At 32.0% G+C, this 22837-nt stretch overlaps 1 long non-coding RNA gene across 1 annotated transcript; it reads left to right on the top strand.

Annotated features, from left to right (window-relative positions):
• Positions 1 to 482: 482 nt before the first annotated feature.
• Positions 483 to 22483, top strand: LOC124353211. Its single transcript, XR_006921580.1, has 3 exons — positions 483 to 574; positions 19056 to 19093; positions 22441 to 22483. It is a non-coding gene; the product is annotated as an uncharacterized LOC124353211 (long non-coding RNA).
• Positions 22484 to 22837: the final 354 nt, after the last annotated feature.

Raw genomic sequence — 22837 nt, 5'->3', positions numbered from 1 at the left:
AAAGGTAACCTTCGCTAAAGGTCAACCAATAAATTCAGTGTAGTACAAATTAAAGTTGAATATACGTATTGCATCCAATGACGCCCACTATAAATATTCATATGATATGAATAAAAACATGTAGTTCTAAAATTTACAATTAGAATGAAATATAAAACACCAATTTGCAAACTCTGTAATGAAATATTTTTTAATTCATGTATGAAAATTTAATAAATTAAATATGTTATCCCAATTGAAAGTATATAAATCTACACCAAACGCAATCAATACTTAAACGAAATGATTGAAAGAGCTTGCCGTAAGCAATTCAGTTAGTTATTGCAACTCACTCTGGTGGAGTATACTGTAAACGATGACATGACAATGCAATTGTAGCCCTTATTGCGATGGACAAGGTGGAGTCAATTAGAGCTATGGGATGATGAGGGGTTGTCGAGGGGGTGGTGACGGGTCGCTACGCGCACGCTCAGACCAGTGTTGTAATCCTCTGGCGGACGTTCAGTGCTCAGTCGGGATCTGGTAGTCATGGTATCCACGGCGGTGTTAGTACTCGTGCTACTACATCTACACGGTATGCGTAGTGTAGTGTGTGTAGGTGTAGATGTAGTGTCCAGGTGTCGTGTAGTGACCAGTGTTCACCTTGTACCCGGCAGCTAGTACGTCCTCAGGATCTGAGAATATCAGTATCGTTAGTGTAAGGCTGAGTTGAGGTGATTAAGTCCCGGCGAAGCACATTTTTAAAATTTAGCAAAGCTTGTTTCCTTAACAAAACCTGTGAGCTCTTAATAAGTATTTAAAATTCTTTACACATTTCCAAAGATTGTGGTTTTTAAATATTATTAACATTAAATGGATAGTGTATAACAACTACCACATATTGTGTTAATTGATTCGAATAAATGTAAAATACGCCATGAAACTTCACTTAATAAGAAGTTCACACACTGAAACTAACGCAAATTTTAGAGTATGTGTAGATCGATCTTAAACACTTTAGATTGTTCTTCATATAATTGCTTAAACTTAAAAACATACAAACAAAGTAATTACATCTTTAAAGATTTCAAAAATAAAGTGGTGTGTATTCGTAGAATTTATTGATTAATTGCTATACGCAGTTAACTTCGTAAGTAAGAAGCTCACACACTGAACATTTCAGAGTTTATCTTGCTAGATCCATCTTAAAAATTTTAGATTGTTCTTTACATAATTCTTTTAACTTAGAAACAACAATAAAGTGACAAAATCTTTGAACATATCAACAGTATATAGGTTGATATAAAAAATTTGTGTTTTTAACGTAATAAGTAATAACATTGTGAAAATTTCAGAAGTAAAGTTGATATTACAAAGTTGTGTTTATTCGTAGTATTAATTGATTAATTGTTGCACTTCGTTAAATTCGTTAGTAAGATGCTCACACACTGAAACTTCTGTAAATTTCAGAGTTTATGTAGATCCATCTTAAACATTTTACAATGTTCTTTACATAATTATTTAAACTTAAGGAACAAGAATAAAGTGATAACACCTTTGAACATATCAAAAGTATAATAGTTGATATTAATTAAACAGTTGTTTATAACATAATAAGTAATAATATCTTTGGAAATTTCAAAAGTAAAGTTATTACAAAGTGGTGTTTATTGGTAGTATTAATTGATTAATTGTTGCAGTTAGTTAAATTCGTTAGTAAGAGCTCAAACACTGAAACTTCTGTAAATTTCAGAATTTATGTAGGTCCATCATTAACATTTTGGATTTTTCTTTACATAATTATTCAAACTTAAGGAATAAGAATAAAGTAATGATATCTTTGGACATTTCAAAAGTAAAGTTGATATTAAAAAGTTGTGATTATTCGTAGCATTTATTAATTAGTCGATGCACTTTAAACGTGCAAATCAACATATTTATATACTGTATCAGAGTATCCCAGTAACATTCTTTAAACTTTAGTGTATAATATGAATATATCTAAGGTATTTCTGAAACGGGACCTGGTTGCTCTGGACAAGCTTGTTTTCATAGGACATCTTTACCGTCTTAACACATCTCCACAAGGTCTTATTTATTCTTAATAGTATAATCAATTTTATTTTGATCTTAAAAGTCATCAAACTTTGGCTTATGACGATTTTTATACAACACTTATTGAGTAATATAAACAAATACGAGAAGCGAACAGTGATGAAAAAAGATAATCGTCTTTCGTTTTGGCTATTTCGTTATAACAATTTATTTATAGGTTGATGTATAAAATAGTTCATCTACGTTCTAACATACGTTATGATGGTTTATATCATTTCCTACAGCGTACATAAGTCTCCAAAAATGGTAATGTACTATCATATATTCTTTACGAGTTTATGTTTAGTTATATTTCCGAATTAAATAATGTGTTTACAAATATTTACGCATCAAAAGGAACATTTCGTAAGAAACCGTCAGTTATAAATTTTCTATTGGTTATGAGATTTTAATGTACTAAAATTTGAGTGCTTTTGATTCATCTTAATCGTATAAGATTGAAGTTAAATTAATTGTAATAAAAAATAATAAGCTGTGTTAGAATATATTACAGTTTGAAATGACGCGAGAATACTAATTAACGTATGTATTATGAATGATTCTCAAAGGTAAACTAAATTAGCTGACTATGTGATAGGAATTCCCAAACGAATGAAATAATATGATAGACTACAAATATTATCTAACATATACTAAGTATTGAAATTTCAGTATAGTTAATTGGTAAATATTTTATGAGTATTTCGTCATGTTATCAAATTGCTAGTATTAAATTTGTATACGTGGTCTTTAAATTAGATATTATTTATATTCTAAAAACATTAACTGCCCTCCAGAATTCATACTTGCATTCCTGTATACAATAACGTATACATAGGAAGTCTATAAAATACTGAAATACTTTTACTATCCGCGCTTGCTCATAAACTCTCAGTCATTGCTGGCTAAGCTTTGATGCTGACAATATTCATACTGTAGTAGTTTTAATACTCATAACCTTACTCATAAGGTTACACATCTAATCTTAATTACTCAATATGAACAAAATTGTTAGAGTAAAATAAAACAAAAATGTTTGATACACAGTAAATGTATTTCTTCCATGTACATAGAATTTTATCAACGTCTCTATGACCTGTTTATCAAATTTAGATATACGTTTTCTACTAATTTTAATATGAATAAGGCTCGTAATTTTTTTCATAAAAAGTGTTTTTAAGCTCTATGAATTTCAAAGAAAACGTAAAGTACCCAAACTAGGTCGAAGCCTAAAAATATTTGTACATTAATCTTATAGTCAGCGTGATTAGTAAACCATATTTAAAAGCAAGGTTGCACTAGTTAACCAACTGATTTTCAGCCCCCAAATTGTGAACTAAATATATGGAAGTCATTTTTATATCTTTTTCATAGTCGTATAGTTTGAAAAGGACAGCGCAAAACGTTCTACAAATTCTGACGGCTATTAATAGATTTCTAACATCATGTATTTGGATTGATAGGATACATAAAAAAAATCCTTACAGGAAAAGTAATCCTACTTGCTTAGTAGACTGAATTGTTTTTGGTAATAACAAGTAATAAGCGTGGACCGAGAATGTTTTTACTCCAATAATTAATTGTAAATTATAGTTCTACTTACTAATTGAAATTGCGTGAAACGAGTTTGAAGTAAAAGTTATTTATTTATAATCTATTTAAATGATTTTTAAATGGGATTCTGAGTGGGTATGAATCATATGGTTGGTATGCAACTGGAAAAATTTACAACAGCGTGCTGGACACAAACGTTTCTTAAGAAACTGTTTAAACATTTTAACACTTTAACTCTTAGTAACCTTAAAAACGTCGAGACCTTGAGTGTCCTTAACTAAGACATTTCTTAAGTGTATTTTCGTGCTTACATTCATGTCTTAACGCTTACGTATGTAAACGTTACTTATGTACTTATGTAGATAATAAATAACGGAGTTGCCGACTACTCTGTTTATATAGCAGAATCTACTACATGAAATGTCAGAAATAAGAATTTCATTTAATTTCAGATATGTGGAAATAAAAAACTTAATGTAATAAAAATACATTTCGTTCTTTTTAGTGTGTTTCCAGTCTTATCTATACTATCTGATTTTATGGCTCCAAAACGTCTAGTCTTAAAACTTTTAGCTGTAGTTATAGTGGCTAGTTTTGACGGTTGCCATATAAATTCCTCAATTATTTTTAACTCAAGCCTTTTAAAGACTTTGAAATAAGTATTTAAAGACGTTTCTTTTGGTGATCACAAAACATGTAGTAAAACAGTGAAGTGAAATAATTGAAAATTTCTTACAATTAACACCACTACGTGTGGAATGCGTAGTATAATTATAGATTATAATTAATTATAATTATAATTAAACCGTCTATAATTTCCACTATAAGTATTTCTGATAACACTTCTGTTAAACCTATCTAAATCCCTAGTCTGGTAAAGCAGGGCGATGCTGCAAGAAGATTGCTTGCAGGAAGTTGCTTACACGAAAACTTAATTTATGTATATTTGATAGATATCTTAAAAGAGACTAATTTTCACTTAAATATATTTATTTTATTTCGTCTACAACCGAATATAGGATGATGATTCTGAAATACTCCTTGAACAATTGTATAATCTGGGAATAAAATGTCATGTTTTGGAAGCTATAAATTACAAATTGAACTTTTTTCTAAATTGCCTTGGATGCGCGAAACAGTGAACTGACACGTTTGGTATTGAAGAGGTGGTGTGGATAGCGAGGGTATTCCGTCATCGTTAGTGTGAAAAACTTTAAATGTCTCCTTCGAACTATACGACCTTTTGACTCTCGTATTTATTTGCGACAATCGGTCATTGTTAGTGTTAGAAGTTTATTTTTTTTATTTTTTTTTACATAAATAAGGAGTATCTTTAAATAGCTTTATAGTGTAAGTAAAGTCAACATTTGTTATTTTCAATGAAATACATACATGAGTTAAAATCGATACACTAATTTGTCCACTTCGTTTTCCAATAGAAGCATGTAACCTAAGTAACTACTTAATTGATGATTTGTAGAATCATTCAAAGTATCAATACAAAACAAATAAGAAAACAGCAACATAATAGACATATGTCATAAAAACATAATGTCATAGACATAACCAACATTATGACGTATGACATAATGTTGGTTATGTCATCAACCAACCATATATGTCATAATCAACACATGGTCATATAAACCACACACACCATAAAATTTTGGTTGAAGTTATTTACCAAAATTCACTTCAGAATTATGTGGAGCGAAGAAAGTAAATGAAAGAATAAAAGACAGATCTTGTTTCTAAACTTTTTTTAACTAATAGCTAGTTTCGTAACGTTATGTTTGTACAACTGGTTTATTATATATAAAGATAAAATTGATGAACATATAATATTCACAAACAATATTACACATCTAGATATAAACAATACATCCATGTTTGTCATGACTTTTCTGCATAGTTCATATTTACTGATATGGCGAGAACAGCAGCTAGGTTTCCCCGCAACATCATTGTATTGTCTGACAAACTCAACGACCTGAACATGAAATACTAAACAAACACAAAAGGCGTTTTCTAGTGATATTCATATTACACCTGTGTCCCACATTATACATCCGGATGGACTAGCATTGTTTTTCGCCTGAAAAGCTACAGTGACATGTGGATGAAACAAAATAAATAATAATTTTCACCAACTGTGCACAAATATGAAAAAAAATATCTTTCCTAGTAAACTGAAACATTTCTATTCAATTATCAAAGTACTTGCAGTGTGAGATGAACAAAAACTTGATTCCCAGAGTAAGACTTCACTTCTACAGGATTTGACTGACTCTATGACTAGACTATTAATCTCCTGCCTGGTTAGCTTGGTGTCCGCTTATTCATCAGTAACTGTTGAACTGAATGTGTACGATTATAAATAAATTCAATTTTCGAGGAATTAGCAGGTAAATAAGCCACACGCACCCGCGTTATACAAACTGATCACATAGTGCACTGTTCCAAAATTATGATTTAATAATAAAATTCCAAGATGTGAATAAATATAAGTATAATAACTAGGTATGGCTTGAACTACTTTAAACAAACAACTTATAATCAAGCGTGAATTTTAAACAAGAATATTCATCGAAATGACGTTGACAGAATAAGATTTGTATAAGTATTCACCCCAATGACCTTTAAAGATTCAAAAGTACCTACAGCTAAGTCAAACTTAGTACGTACATAAGTTTTTTACATTTTTAATTCATTTTTTGAGGGAGAGGCAGGAAAATGTTTTTACGCACACAGGTGTGCTTAGTGTGTACATAAGTAATAGAATGGTATGTTGCAACAATAATGTTACGTCATTGTGGTAAATTAGAAAGCAACATTTTTCTCTAAGTAACTTACAAAATAATAATAATACAATCAAGGACAATCAAATTAAAGTGTCTTTTTATTTTTCAGGGAATAGCTGTTGTATCCCTATTCCACATTCAACGTCTTAATAATACACAAAAAATAATGAAATTGTACTTACAGAACATGCAAATTAAATATAAATATACAGTACATATATCTTTTAAACTAAGATGTATATATTGAATCACCAATAATATTATAAAACATAATACATTTAAGTGTTTTATATTATATTAAAACCCCAAATTGATATATTTCAATTAGTAACCATACCACGAAACATCATAAGACGTCAATCATTCAACCCTTAACGCAACCCGCCTAAACGTAAATATGAGATAGTATTGGAACACATGTTATATAAGTTTTCATAGAAATTGGTGTTATCTCGCAGGTAAACTCCTAATTACCTTCAAACGATTGCCATACTAGGATTGTTATGAGATAAAGTTATTATTGAATATAATGTTTTGAAGGTGAGATTAGCTGAATATGTACCATATAATTATTGCTGTAAATCTTTTGTATGTAGAAAAATATCTAGAAATTCAGATTCAAATTTTGATTGTTTCCCGTAACAGGATACTTTTACGGTTATAGTTAATTTAAATCTTCATTTGATCAGCGGAAAGGCAAAAGATCAGATATAGAACAAATATTTACAGCTCCCAGAGAGACAGAAAAGAAAATGTTCCAGCCTATTGAATAAGAGACTTCAATGATGCTCAGTCAAATTTCATGAATAAACTAATCACTTCATCGAACTAATTCTTGTGTACGAAGAAAAGAGTCATGCAAACTTTAAAATCAGCAGATGAAATTGTTCTCGAAATATTATGTGGATAGTTATAGGCTAAGAATGTAATTAATAAAACACGACAATGCCAGAGTTGAAATCACGAACAACGTATTTGCGTCAATAGTTATTTTTAATATATTAACAAATAATTGTTGGTATATTCAGTGGAATAGAAAAGAAACAGAGGTGGATAGATGAACAGTAAAATATAAGAAAAATTGTTCAAAACCGTCAGTGATAGGTATTAAAACGTACAAAAACATTATTTTCATAGGTCAATGAATTCTAAATATATCACCCTGATTTATGTACATGACTAACGATCAGCCAAATCGTATGGAGAGATATACATCATAGAACTTGTCTACATACAAATCATTCATAGTATTGAAAGACCCTGTAGAATATATCGCAATTCTTAAAAACCAATCCACCAAATATAACACGATTGCCATCAGTCTGTTTACAATTTATTTATTCTATGATTTCCTCGTTGGGATCGTAACGAGACCATTGTAAGGATATTCACTAACGCTCAGCCGATTCCCAAATAGATGTACAATAAAGAACAAGCCGTTCCTTGTATATAAATTTAATAAAGCTTTATGCAAAGCTTAAAGTTTACATGTTTATTCGCTTTTTTATATATCGTGCGGAACTTTTTATTGTAAAACATGACTAAGCTATTTCATAATTATTTTTATATAGAAAGATAAGAGCAATTAATATGACTGAAATAATATTAAGCTTTTCCATAAGGATCTCAGGTGTAAATAAACTATTACTGGAGCTAAAGTGAATAACTGGGGTTCTCTATGACAGGTATTGTTATGACGTAATTCACTTTTCGGGTCCAATACTTCCTATAGATATATATGAAGTAGATGGTATTGCTACCACAATATTCCCAACAAAAAGCTTATCTATAACCAAATTTTTGCAATGGAGGACCATATGATTTCCTTTGAATGTCTGTTCTGTCAAGAACCTAATAGTTAATCCCAAAATTCACAATTTTGGTTTTTCCTCATAGGCTGTTTTTCTGAAAAGGTTTATGTAGAGCGTATGATGCACAATGATGAGCTGTCTCTTGTATATAAGATTACACTCTAAGTAGTTATGTAATTGCTCTACAATATTGTTCTAAAGTTACAAACAGGTAAAACCATAGCTTATGCAGTAGATAGAGATCAAGAAGCGAGACTCTAATCACGTTAATTCTAAACTCTGGAAATAAATTACAGGTAAGTTGTAAAAATAGAAACTGCTCGTTAGTTTCTCAATAGTTTTTGTTCCTCGAAAGTTTTAAATACTTCAAATAAATTAAACACCACATCTTTTAATAAGTGACAAAAACACTTTGTGCTTGATAGCTATAACAAATTTCATGTAATTAAGTAAAACAATTCTAACTTGTGGCTAATCTGGTATCGGTGGAGCGCCACGGCGCGGGCGTTGGCGGCGGCGTGTGGCTCGGAACTGCCGTAAGCTGTGGATCTGTGTTTAACCAACAACAATGCCGAGCGCTTTGCATAATCAACTCCCAGCAATGTTTGTAATGGATCTAGACGCTGATTGAAATACAGAGGTGTGAGTGGTTTCTGATTCCCTTCATAAAATGTATTATCGTCAGATACTTTGTAGTTATTGCAAGTACCGTTCCCTATTTTCCTGTGCGAATAAAACGAATTTGTAGTGTTTATTGTTAAGCCATTTATTGCTGTTTCTTAGATTAGGAAATTGTTCTGCAGGCAATTCACCGTCTTCAAATATTTAATTAAAATTGCGGTCAAATTTAGTGTGGGAAGGTTTTCACACTATCTGAGTTTGAAGTGTCAATCTATGAAACAATCTGTATGACAAGTATGGGACAACAATACAGACTAATTTGATGTTCAAAGCATTAATAACCCAAGTAAGGAACGGTTCAAGATGGAAATGGCCCATTAAGAATTATTGTGTCCTCCTACAAAATATCGCATCTCCTAAATGGAGTCACTAAATGCTAGGGTCTAAAATCTGAACATCTCTGTAATCTCAACGATGGGAGATAGTACACAATATTAGTCTCAGTAACATTATTTTTACATTTAGTCCTTCAATTTGAGTACAGGTTTTAAATCGGTTTATTTTAATAAAGATTTATTAAATTTTTGTGGAAACAGTTCCAAGGTATCATTCGTTATTTTTGCTTTGATTAGCAAAGAAAATTGTTGCTAATGTCATTTGAAAGGTATTGCAAGAGTAATACATTGAAACCATTAATGCCAGAAGAGTATTCAAAAACTCATAAAATAATTAATGCCCGTAATTCTGAATAATATAACAATTATAGTATATATTATACCTTAACAAAATTTATTTTTTTCCTTAAATTAATACAATTAAGTCATTTTAAAAATCTATATACTTGAGGTACTTCTTTTCAATTAGGAATAAGGATTATATGTTCAATATTCCTAATCAGCTATGTATTGAATCGTTTCAATGATTCTCATGTATTTAATGCGAGTTTTATCTATTGTTTTATTTGAATTGTGATGGACAGCCAACATACCTTATTATTTGGTTTTGCAAATTTTAAATAATTGTATTGAATGTGTTTACACAGGCTGTGAGGTAACTATTACCAAAGTCAAAGACGAGAAAATTATAAAATATATATGCTGAGTAGAATAAACACATGTTCTATCCTAAATATTAAAGATAAATTCCTCCTTATAAACTGTCCAAAACACGAGAACTAGCAGAACGTAGGATTAATTTAACTTAGAGCAGAGTTTGAAATCACTTCTAAGTAACCCTAATTTGTGGCCAATTCAGTAGTTCCGGGGTACATTAGCGTTGCTCCGACCCGAACTGCTCCCACACCGCGCAATGACAGTTACGCAAGTTTGACCGTAACGACAACCCTCGCAGCTTAATATGCGGAGGTCGGCTCTATCACTCCCCCGGGCTCACCTACGCTAAATTGGTTTGTATTCGTACCTACAAGAAAGCATAATATAATTAAAATATACGTTAGGTTAAATTTAGGAAACTCTGAACATTTAATAAAGTACCCAACATAAATAGGTATTTTCAAAACTTGTTGCTGTTTAAAATCTGTTTAAAGCGCATTATTAAAGGCCTTCTTACATTGTGCTGTTTTCCATCCGTATGACCGTCTGCCTCTGTGCGAACTCTCGATAGGAAGGTTCTTGAGACTTGAAACATGGCACGTGGGTTGCTATTCATCCAAGAAAGAACTGTATGATTCTGTGGCGTAAAATTAAAAGGAGAGTCCAGCCGTCCGTCTGTCCGTCTCTCTGATAACTCCTGATAAAATCGTCCTTGAGACTTAAAACTTGGTATATCGGTTCATCTTTGTCCAAGAATGAACCGTATGGTTCTGGGGCGTAAAATTAAAAGGAGAACCTAGCCGTCCGTTTGTCCGTATCTCTGATTACTCCTGATAAAATCGTCCTTGAGACTTGAAACTTGGTATATAGGTTCATCTTTGTCCAAGAATGAACCGTATGGTTCTGGGGTGTAAAATTAAAAAGAGAACCTAGCCGTCCGTTTGTCCGTATCTCTGATAACTCCTGATAAAATCGTCCTTGAGACTTAAAACTTGGTATATCGGTTCATCTTTGTCCAAGAATGAACCGTATGGTTCTGGGGCGTAAAATTAAAAGGAGAACCTAGCCGTCCGTTTGTCCGTCTCTCTGATAACTCCTGATAAAATCGTCCTTGAGACTTGAAACTTGGTATATAGGTTCATCTTTGTCCAAGGATGAACCATATGATTCTTGGGCGTAAAATTAGAAGGAGAGTCCAGCCGTCCGTCTGTCCGTCTCTCTGATAACTCCTGATAAAATCGTCATTGAGACTTGAAACTTGGTATATAGGTTCATCTTTGTCCAAGAATGAACCGTATCGTTCTGGGGCGTAAAATTAAAAGGAGAGTCCAGCCGTCCGTCTGTCCGTCTCTCTGATAACTCCTGATAAAAAATCGTCCTTGAGACTTGAAACTTGGTATATAGGTTCATCTTTGTCCAAGAATGAACCGTATGGTTCTGGGGCGTAAAATTAAAAAGGAGAGTCCAGCCGTCCGTCTGTCCGTATCTCTGATAACTCCTGATAAAATCATCCTTGAGACTTGAAACTTGGTATATAGGTTCATCTTTGTCCAAGAATGAACCGTATGGTTCTGGGGCGTAAAATTAAAAGGAGAGTCCAGCCGTCCGTCTGTCCGTATCTCTGATAACTCCTGATAAAAATCGTCCTTGAGACTTGAAACTTGGTATATAGGTTCATCTTTGTCCAAGGATGAACCATATGATTCTGGGGCGTAAAATTAAAAGGAGAGTCCAGCCGTCCGTCTGTCCGTATCTCTGATAACTCCTGATAAAATCGTCCTTGAGACTTGAAACTTGGTATATAGGTTCATCTTTGTCCAAGGATGAACCATATGATTCTTGGGCGTAAAATTAAAGGAGAGTCCAGCCGTCCGTCTGTCCGTTTCTCTGATAATTCCTGATAAAAAAGTCCTTGAGACTTGAAACTTGGTATATAGGTTCATCTTTGTCCAAGGATGAACCATATGATTCTGGGGCGTAAAATTAAAAGGAGAGTAAGCCGTCCGTCTGTCCGTCTCTCTGATAACTCCTGATACATCGTCCTTAAGACTGAAACTTGGGGTATAGGTTCTTCTTTGTCCAAAGAGGAACCGTATGATTCTGGGGCGTAAAATTAAAAGGAGAACCTAGCCATCCGTTTGTTCGTATCTCTGATAACTCTTGATAAAATCGTCCTTGAGACGTTAAACTTGGTAAAGACTGTAGGTTCATCTTTGTCCAAGAATGAACCGTATGGTTCTGGGGTTTAAATTTAAAAGGAGAACCTAGCCGTCCGTTTGTCCGTATCTCTGATTACTCCTGATAAAATTGTCCTTGAGACTTGAAACTTGGTATATAGGTTCATCTTTGTCCAAGAATGAACCGTATGGTTCTGGGGTGTAAAATTAAAAGGAGAACCTAGCCGTCCGTTTGTCCGTATCTCTGATAACTCCTGATAAAATCGTCCTTGAGACTTTAAACTTGGTATATAGGTTCATCTTTGTCCAAGAATGAACCATATGATTCTGGGGCGTAAAATTAAAATGGAGTAATGCCGTCCATCTGTCCGTATCTCTGATAACTCTTGATAAAATCGTCCTTGAGACTTGAAACTTGGTATATAGGTTCATCTTTGTCCAAGGATGAACCATATGATTCTTGGGCGTACAATTAGAAGGAGAGTCCAGACGACCGTCTGTCCGTTCCTCTGATAATTCCTGATCAAAAGTCCTTGAGACTTGGTTTTTAGATTCATCTGTGTCCAAGGAGGAACCGTTTGATTCTGGGGCGTAAAATTAAAATGGAGTAAGGCCGTCCATCTATCCGTCTCTCTGATAACTCCTGATAAAACTTCTTTAAGACTTGAAACTTGGTGTATAGGTTCATCTTTGTCCAAGGATGACCCATATGATTCTCGGGCGTAAAATTAAAAGGAGAGTCCAGACGTCCGTCTGTCCGTTCCTCTGATAATTCCTGATCAAAAGTCCTTGAGACTTGGTTTTTAGGTTCATCTGTGTCCAAGGATGAACCGTATGATTCTGGGGCGTAAAATTAAAAGGGAGTATGGCCGTCCGTCTGTCCGTGTATGTAGTAACTTTTATTAGGTTTAGAAGTCCTTCAGAATAGAAACTTGGTATAAAGTTTCCTCTTTATCCTTATAAGAACCGTATAATTCTGGGACGTAGTAGTAAAGGGGGGAGGGGGTAAATCGATCCAATGGTATTTATGATTTTTTTTAGTATGAAAATGGCTTCCATACATTTTTTGTAGAGCTAACTAACTTGGTAACGTGGAAAACACAAAAGAAACAAGTTAGTTAGACTGTACCGCTCGCACCGTAAACAGTCACGATTAAACGCATGCAGTTTTCAGTTACTTATAAACACAAAGGTTGACGTTACTTTGTTGGTTTATACAAAGTCTGAACATTTTAGTTTAACTTCCAGTTTCACCTGCTATAAAGGAAAGGGACTTTTTAATTGTGTTATATTTTACTAAGATTACGGATTGACGAAATTGCGGATCTCACATATGGTTGAGCGTTTAGCACACTCTCTCCCATCATCTCAATAAACGATACCTTTACCATGAATTAACTTTGATGGCTGGAATTTGGTGTTAGACTCCAAAACATTTTTTATTAATATCAACACTGAAAAGGATAAGCTATAGTCCACTAGGTGTCGCTCTTTGGACCTTGATGTCATCTGCTGTGGGTTGAACGCCAAGCCTACAAAGTTGACCCAAAGCCAGACGTAATTTTAACCTTGTTTTAGCTTATTAAAAAAAATTACATAAGAGGATAGAATAAAACTTTTTAATTTTAAAGCTCAGTAGCAATGATAATATATGTTTAAATTTATGGCTATAAGCTACAGCCTGTATAAATATATGTATTATTCAACCACAAAAAGAATATAAATACTAAAACTTTCTAATCATATTATATCTGATTATTATAACTTGGAAGGGGCTGGCTGGGATATAAGTGTATAAGAATATATTATATACTCGTATGTACACATTAAAATTTAATTACACCATCAGCGTGATCTTCAGGCAAATTCAATTAGCTTTGTGCTTTACGGTGAACCGTTCAACACTGTAAATAAACTTGTACCTATAAGCCATTTTACTGCATATTGCAGGGACATCAATATTAGATGTTATGATGAAGTCCGTCGGGCGTTTCATATATTCTATTTACTTTCGGTGAAAACCAGAATGATCATTTAGTTTATATGAAGTTTATCACACTGGATAAAATAAAACTCTGGATCTCTTCTATCCAAGTCTGAAAAGTTGTTAATTATTCATTTAGGCATAAACGTACATAGTAGGTATTGAATAGCTATCACTTCTTGGAGCAATCTTGTAATTACAGCCGATAGTACGATGTGCTGTTGGGATGAGAAAAAAGTGTTTTTGGTCTAAAGTTAACGGTTCGACAAAAGTGTCGAATATAACTTAATGTGCTACTTAATATGAGTTAGGAGATATTTATCAAGCCAAGCAGTAAATAAATACCATTTTTACAAAATTTTCATTTACTATGAAAATTTGAAGGTCCATTTTGAATACATAATATTTTAATAAAGCGTTGAATTAATCGTTTACAGTCAGCTGTTGGTCTGTTTTAGAAAAGTACTCATCTCAGGCTGATTTCGAGAATTCATTAACAATACAAAATACGCTTAACATAATTCAATAATTTAAATATTATATGAATAGAACAAATTGGAGATTTGGTTTTGTTTTGTGACTAATTAGACTGTTTTGTTCTCTTAACAATAGGTGATTAGAGTGTTATTTAAAAGTACTATTTAATTATTCACAGTTAAATGCATTTTTCCAGTTGTATTCATAATCATCCTTTACAAAAAGAGCTGATGTATTCCCAATGAATTTGGTCAATGTTACCACTCTGGTAAACGCAGTGTTAATATGTCGGCTATCTTCTTTTTATTGCTCTGGTAACCAGCTGCTTCCAGTAATGTAAGGGAGGGGGGGGTGTTGTATGGGTGGTCCTGATTGTCTATACTTGGGATCACATAACTTTCAAATTTTAAATTGCACTATTTCAGAATATCTGAATAATTATTTAAGGAATAAATTATTAATATGTAATTAATTTTTCAATATCCGTAAAATCAAATTGAATTAAATTCATTTATTTCACAATGGAAATTAACCTTTTTTCTGAACACCCATATAGCAAGATCCCATGTATACAATACTATTTGTAATACGTATAATCGCCCAATTAAAGTCCAAATAAATGAAACCAGTTTTAATAGAATATAATTAGCGTATGAAGTCTGCTAGTACTGTTATATTTATTATTGTAACTTCGGTGTTGTGTAATATTGTTGCATATATGGCTATGTGAATGTGTACGTGCGCGCGCGCGCGCGTGTTTGTGTACATGCTGTATATTGAGCATTGATTCCAAAAAGTTTCATTATTAAAACAAGCGATAAGATTATAAAACATTTTGTCATATCTTTATAAATCTATCCATATATTGTTACTATATCCTTAATTGTGTTAAGTTCCCTATGTAGTAAATGGTGTGCGGATGCATTCTCAGTCAAATATTAAGTTATATATCCAATTATGAGAATAAAGATGTTTTCAATGCTTTCAATTCCCAATGTCTTATTAAACTTGTAGTGTGTAGCGTGTTAATATTATTTTATTACCCTGAAATAACCATCAACACGTGCTTGTATGAAACTTTTAAAACCCATAATGTTGGAGTTTAAAGGTTACAGTGTTTGAGTTCCGCCGAGACATGAATTAATGATCCACAATATCAGGGTTTACGCCGTGCTCCCCCCCTCAACCCTCACCCCGCACTTCGCTGCACTTCCAATCAGTCCATTCCCACAGAGAATTTCCGAATCGCATTGTTCATTCTTTCATATATAAAGTAGGGTGTAACGTGGGCTGGCACAGGTACTACGTGTACGTCTATTTTTTTTCTTCAGTATATGTTCTATAAATCTGCGAAATCGTGAGTGATTTAAGCCCTGGGGTATATTTTTTGAATATAGAATTTGTACATAAGTCAATCTCACACAGTTTATTGTTTTCTTACGTTTTGCTTGGAAGCTAGTGACACTTTTTAAGGTTTTTAAACAGTATGAAGTCAACTCATTTTTGAATACAGACTAAATATGAGAAGTCAATTAATCTAGTATATATGGTGTGGAATGAACATTTACACAAAGGGAACTCCAGCATATAAAATCCAGTAGTTAGAATAGATTAGTTGACTATTAGCGCTATATTATGTAGATTAGTGAGCCCAGGTACGAAATTTGCGCGGATATAAGTCAGTAACCATTGATTGACGTTGTTCCTTATTATTCGTACAATCTTTTTTGGTTTCATCCGTACAAAATAACGCTGTGTAAAATGAGTTGCGTGTAAAATCCTTTATGTACTGATATGATAATACTAACTAATTACACCCTCATTCCGTATAACAGTGACTGACAAATTAAACCATTTACACAGTTACATATCTTATAACCGAAATAACAAAAATTTACCATTTGCAGATGAATTTCAAAATTAAGTAAACATGTTTTAGGTTATCATTTAAGTAACGTGCCAAACCGACCTGATACGGTAAAATGAAATTTATAACGCCAAACTGTCTAAAACACTAATCTATATTACCTACTGTGGATAAAACTCGTCACATATAAATCTTCTAACATCCTTTTTATTCCTGAATTATTTTATACTATAAATTGAATGTGTAAAACCCATGTTTTTCATAAACTAACATAAAAGTTACGAGTAATATTATATTCATCTTTTCATTCGTCAAACTATATAAGAAATCCAATATTTTTACCTTCTTAATTCAACAAATAAGTTCCACCTTCATACTGCAGCAGTACCAGTGACATGGGAAATAACAATAGTGGAATTGACAGACTCTAGAAATATGAATGTACGTCTTCAGTGCAACTCATTAACTAATTTTTCAGTTCCTTTGTTTATTTACCACATTATAGATTATAATTAAGTGATAATAATGAAATATTTTTTGATAAAAATGGTCACATTTTAATGATTCGAATATTTGGAAAAGCGAAGCCATTCAGTAATCAAAAAGACTGATTTACCATTAAATAAAACAGGTTAACAATAGGTATAGTCATAACTCAAATTACCTTGCTTAAGCTACTTGTTTAAGATATCTATGCAAAATTTCTACAATAGTGACTGTTTTACATTCTGGTAATTTATTGAACAACCAAATTTGTTGATATTTATAGCTTTTATAATACTTATCGAGTCTAATTCAAGGTTTGCTCTGATTTCCTTTTTGTGTTCTGTTATAACTATATATTAAACATTAATCGTCAAAATAATCCAGATTATTCTTTAAAAAAATTAACATTAAGATTATTATAATTACAAGTCATAGTAATTTGGGTAAAATGAGGGGAGAATTGTCTATATGAGTCAGTTAGGGGTAAACCAGCAATAATTATAAGTTCCTGTTTCTGCCACATAAATACTTTTTAGGCTGATACTGATTTCATAGGTGAATCCCATTGGTCAGTATGAAAAATTTCCCATAGTATGCCATGATTATTTGGAACTTACGTTTTTTTAGTTTTCTCAGAAGAAGATTACGGTTGCTAATGTTTTACACGTATTATTTATATGTTCATCCCAGCAAAGTTTGGTATCTAAAGAGATCCCAAGAAGCTTAATGGAATTCAAACAATCATCATCTAGGTTAGCATAGTTTCTCATTGAGAATATTATACATCTTCAGTCTACTGAAATTAAACACTAATTTATTTGCCGAGTACCAAAGAACTATTGAGTTTTGCCTTAACATTAACAATATCTACATCTGAGTGGACTAAAGTAGTATCATCAGGATACAATACAGAAAACAAAGTCACGTTAAAGCTAAATTCGTTAAAAAAATACATTCATTCATGTTGTAATATTATTTGACACACAAAAATTTTTTCAATTTTAATGTAAGACAGCAGTTCATACATATCCGCACTTTTATGTAAAATGTAATATTATAATATTTAAGTTAATAGGATTTAGATAAAAAAAATTACCGTTTTAATTTGATGAGTTTCCAAAGTACAAGCTCAATTATTTTGTCGGTATTCTGTTAGTAAGTTCTTAAACAACTGATACTTATAACACATAGTTAAATATAAACAATAATTGTTATTTTTACACTAATCCTATACAAATCATCCAGCGAGTAACTCAGCATATAATATTTCCTTACTTTTACTTTATTTCGTCATTACAGAATTTAAATAACTAAGGCATTTCTAAATATATTACAGTGCACAAGTATAAAAAAATAGCAACTCTAGTCATGGTCAGGCTCTGATAAACCAATGTTCCTCTATTTTGAGAAAAGTAAAGAAACGTATCGTTCTACAACCTTTTACACGAGTTTAGCTGTTTTGAAGTAGTGGGTAGAGGTGTGAAGGAACTGTGTTTGTTGTGAAAGTGGAAACCTCCCGAGACACGCTTAGGAGTAAGAGGGTTGTTTTGTGTGGTCGAGGGAGTGAACCTCTCTGTACTAATGGATGTTTTATCTTTGAACTCAAGTATGTCTGTGTATTGTGTGCCTGTCGTGTGTTTCAACCTCTAAATGTATGGGGTTGATATTGGGACAGTGAGATATGCTGGTAATATATGTGGAAGTATACATAGTAATGAACCCTTAATATAATATGTAACATTAGTTATTTAAGGCATGTTAGTTATGCTATAACGGGAGAACCGCATAAATAGTTTTTCGTTTTAGTATTTGTAATAATATCCCTCGCAGTTTATTAATCCAAATTTGTTATAAAGGATTTCTAATTTATTTCAAATGAATCGCAATAATTACAATTCTCTGAATATTAGCTAGAAACTGTTTTAGAGAAGCAATGAATACCTTCCTTCACCAGTACATTGACATGGTTTTAAGAAATGTCTGGTTTACATTTTCTACTTGACTATGTGAGGATTATGGATGTTATCTCCTTATAAATATTGTTTATTCCATTAATACAAACGTAAAGTGCTATTATATGTTATTTTAATCACCCTCCCTAATTAATGTATATTAATGCTTTTATATTAATATTATAATATTTATGTTACAGCCAGCGACACTCTAAGGGAAGACCATGAAGACACGCAGGTGAATATATTAAAAGTTATACTCAAGAACAATAATAAATAACATATGTAAATATTAATGTTATTTTACTGCTATTCTGTTTAATTAGACGCGTTTAATCAAGTCTCTCAGAATTTAGCCTCCTTGCAAAGTAAATATTTTTCCAGCCTAAAATGTGTTTAACTCCAATAAAATTTTTGACTCTCACTAGATCACAGCCATACTGGAAGCAAAATTTACGGACCAATGTTACACACAATGTTTGGAATGTATGTCCCTTGTTAGTTTGATAATTTTTACTTTTATTAAAACTATGTTTTTTGAAAATGGTTATTAAAAATTACATAGTCAATGTGCTGTAAAGATGTTTACATAGTAAACATAAATCTAGTACTTCTAAAGAAATATCTAGTGTATGTTACTTTATAATAATTGTTTATGCAATAATTGTTCACGACTAAGTTTTTTATTTACACAGGAATAATAAAACTGTAAAATGTACTAGTAATTGACCAGACCATTTTAGCGACGCAATAACAATTGACCTACAGCAGGGTGAGATGATACACCAAACAATCAAAGGTGTAAAAGGGTAACTCGTTTAAGCCACCCTTCCATGTTTAACCCAATTACTCGTTTGAAATATTCATTGAGGGATGGCGAGCTGCTGGATTAACTAGGGGTTTTGCCAAACCCTTTTAATTACGCTAACTTTTTGTTTTTGTTTCTTCTGTTACCTCTTAAACAATTGGGGTTTTTGGGAATTTAACGTGTAAAATACTCAATCATGATTTAAGATATAAAGGACGTAGTAAGGATTTATATTTCCTAAACCATTAATAAATGATCATACACTAAACCTTCATTATGATCGTTTGACACTCTAACGTAAAGCTATTTTTTCTTGTTTATTTTATGGTACGGAAAAAATTACGCTGGAAATATTGAAAAATCATAATTGTACATGCATTTTAATTTTTTTCACGAGACTTTTTGACATTTAAGATACCATCGTCAGGTGTGTTGTTGATTAGTATAAAAATTACAATTATTGGAAAATTGTGAGTTTTCTTTTATAAAAAATAATAAAAATAGTTTTTTGAATAAGAGCTCCTTCTTCATGTACATGTTGAGTTAAGCTCCAATTCACCTTCCTCTTAGTGCAGTCTGGGATCTGACGCTATTACAGACTTGACTCCTGAAATTTGGAGTCATGTTCGTCTGAAGAGATCCAAAAAGGTCGGCAAAGAAGAAGCTGAAAATTAAATCTTTCCTCTGTTTTGAAATCAGATATAGCTAGACCACAAGATAGAGTGCAATATTATTGAAGAGGTATTCTCATTGTCTCATCAAGTGCACAATTGAGTGCATTGCGATGTGATAGACACGATCTCTAAGAACGGTTGTGCAACTGAGTTATCCACACATAGAGTACACTTTTTATGGTGGGAAAGATTCCACCATAAAATGAATTACTGTGACTTGATTCTACGTAGATGTTGAATTAAGCTCTAGTTCACCTTCCATAGCTATTGTAAATGTTGAAAATTGAAACTGTTATAATATTTTGTTTGGTACTATAATATTTTTACACACAACGTAGCCATTTTGGAAAGGTTTATTTAATATGAATGTTAATTTTAGCTCCAGTTCACATTCCTTTCTATGCAGCGTCTGGGATCTCTTACTGTTGGAGACTTGACTCCTGGATCAGGTGCACAGTTGAGTGCACTAAACCTATGTACATAATAGGTCTAAGGTCTAACATACGTACGTATGTGTAGTAACATGTGTAAAATGTTACTAACACTATTTTTAAGAACAAGTAATAAGTTTTCGTTACATAACGTAACCATGGTAGAAAGAATTTATTTAATATGAATGTTGAGTTTATCACCAGTTCCCTTCCTCTTAATGGAGAGCTTTAAAAAACTGATGTTGTTATAGACTGAAGCTTATCATTCATATTAAACCAACCCTTCCCATGTTACGGTACGAAAACTTGGTTGCTCCAACGTGCTTATAGACCGTGTTAGTAACATTTAGAACTTCTTTGTTGCCAAACTTTTTTCGGATCTCCAGATGAGCATAGCTCCAGACTCTAGGAGTCAAGTAATGTAATAGCGTAAGAATCCAGACGCTGCACTAAGAGAAAGGTGAACTGGAGCTAAACTTAACATTCATATTTTATGTTCCATCAAAGCCTTTTTCACTTTCATAAACTTTATTGGAATTGCTTAATGCAAATTACATTTCATTACTGAACATTGGTAGCGTTTGTTAGGTTAACATTAGTAATATTATGTGAAGCACTTCTGACGGATTTATTTTTAATTCATAGTAAAACACGTTATTTCAAAATTTCTCACGCTACAGGAAACTTCAGTATTTTTAAATGTTTTATTTTAAATATTTTTAATCTTTAAATTTTAATATTTTTCTTCTATAATATTAAAACCCTTCATAGAGTTTTTTGGGGTGAATATGCTGTTTTAGTAACCTGTTAATAAAATAATATTTACATTCACGAAATTTGCCTTATAGTACAGATAAAATGGTAAGACTGCGCATGTGTTTGCTGTCTTCAATAAATATCTTACTAGATACACTTTAATATTATTGAAACGTTATTTGTACAAAGGAGTTTATATGACGGATTTTTATGCTTACATGCTATATTTTATGCTTAGCAATTTAAATATTTGCACATCACGTTCTTGAATATTTATTATTATAGAAATATTTACAAGTATTTAGTCCAATTAGTTTCTAAAAAGTAAGACAGTACAAGTAAATTGTTTGTTTGTTTTATATTAGTTGTTATAAGTATAAAACGTTTGCATGATTGTGAAAGCGCATTTAACTATTTATTGTAATAGTTTTCATTTAAAATACTTGAAACTGTGACTTTACAAAATAATATAAAAGATTTGTAGATTGAATCTGAATTGAATTGCCATAACGTATAAATTTCGGTCAGTGCATATTCCAATCAGTTAGATATTGTGGTATTATACGTATTCTAACTCGGGTTTCTGCTATGTTGTAGCACTATGCCCTAAAATTTAGTATGGCAACTATTTATAATTTTTTCCATTTAAAATTCTAACGAAAACGATTATTTTAAAACGTGCAAGAGCTTGGAACCATTCTAGAATTTCTTTCAGTAAATTTTAACAATGTTTTTAAATCATTAAACGACTGGTATTATGCTTATACGAGGTATGAATTAAATTTTTGTATATCATTGCGTAAATTATATATCGCATAAACTAGTTGTAGCTTAATAGTTCTTTCAGAAACCTTTAAGAACGGTGAGTATATGTGTTATAATAAAACAGTGACAAATTCTAGTTTTGTTGTTGCAGACGATACCTATTCTCAAGATGTCACCGGTTCATCAGACTGATAGTAAGTAAACTTTTACCAAAACTCCAACAGCATCTCACTCGTACAGAAATAATGTTTATTTTTCGGCTTTGTCTATTGGATGAACATTTTTTACGAGTTTTAAAAGTTATTTTAAACGTTTCAAAGATCATTACTCTAAGATTTTTATTTGAAATTTTTGTCATACTGAATTATATTGAAATTTCTCGGTTAGTAAATTACTCACTGTGCACTGTATACTAATTACTTTGTACATATATTAACAGTATACTACACTTTGTGTTACACATTTATTTTTGTTTGAGAGATAAAGATTGATGAATTATTCAACAGTGAAAGCAACTTATTGTATTTCTCTTATCATTTACTTTGTTA

Source organism: Homalodisca vitripennis, chromosome 1 (assembly GCF_021130785.1).
Source record: "Homalodisca vitripennis isolate AUS2020 chromosome 1, UT_GWSS_2.1, whole genome shotgun sequence".
Classification (NCBI taxonomy): domain Eukaryota; kingdom Metazoa; phylum Arthropoda; class Insecta; order Hemiptera; family Cicadellidae; genus Homalodisca; species Homalodisca vitripennis.
Note: the sequence above shows the minus strand (reverse complement) of the source record. Positions and strands in the feature narration are given on the sequence as shown.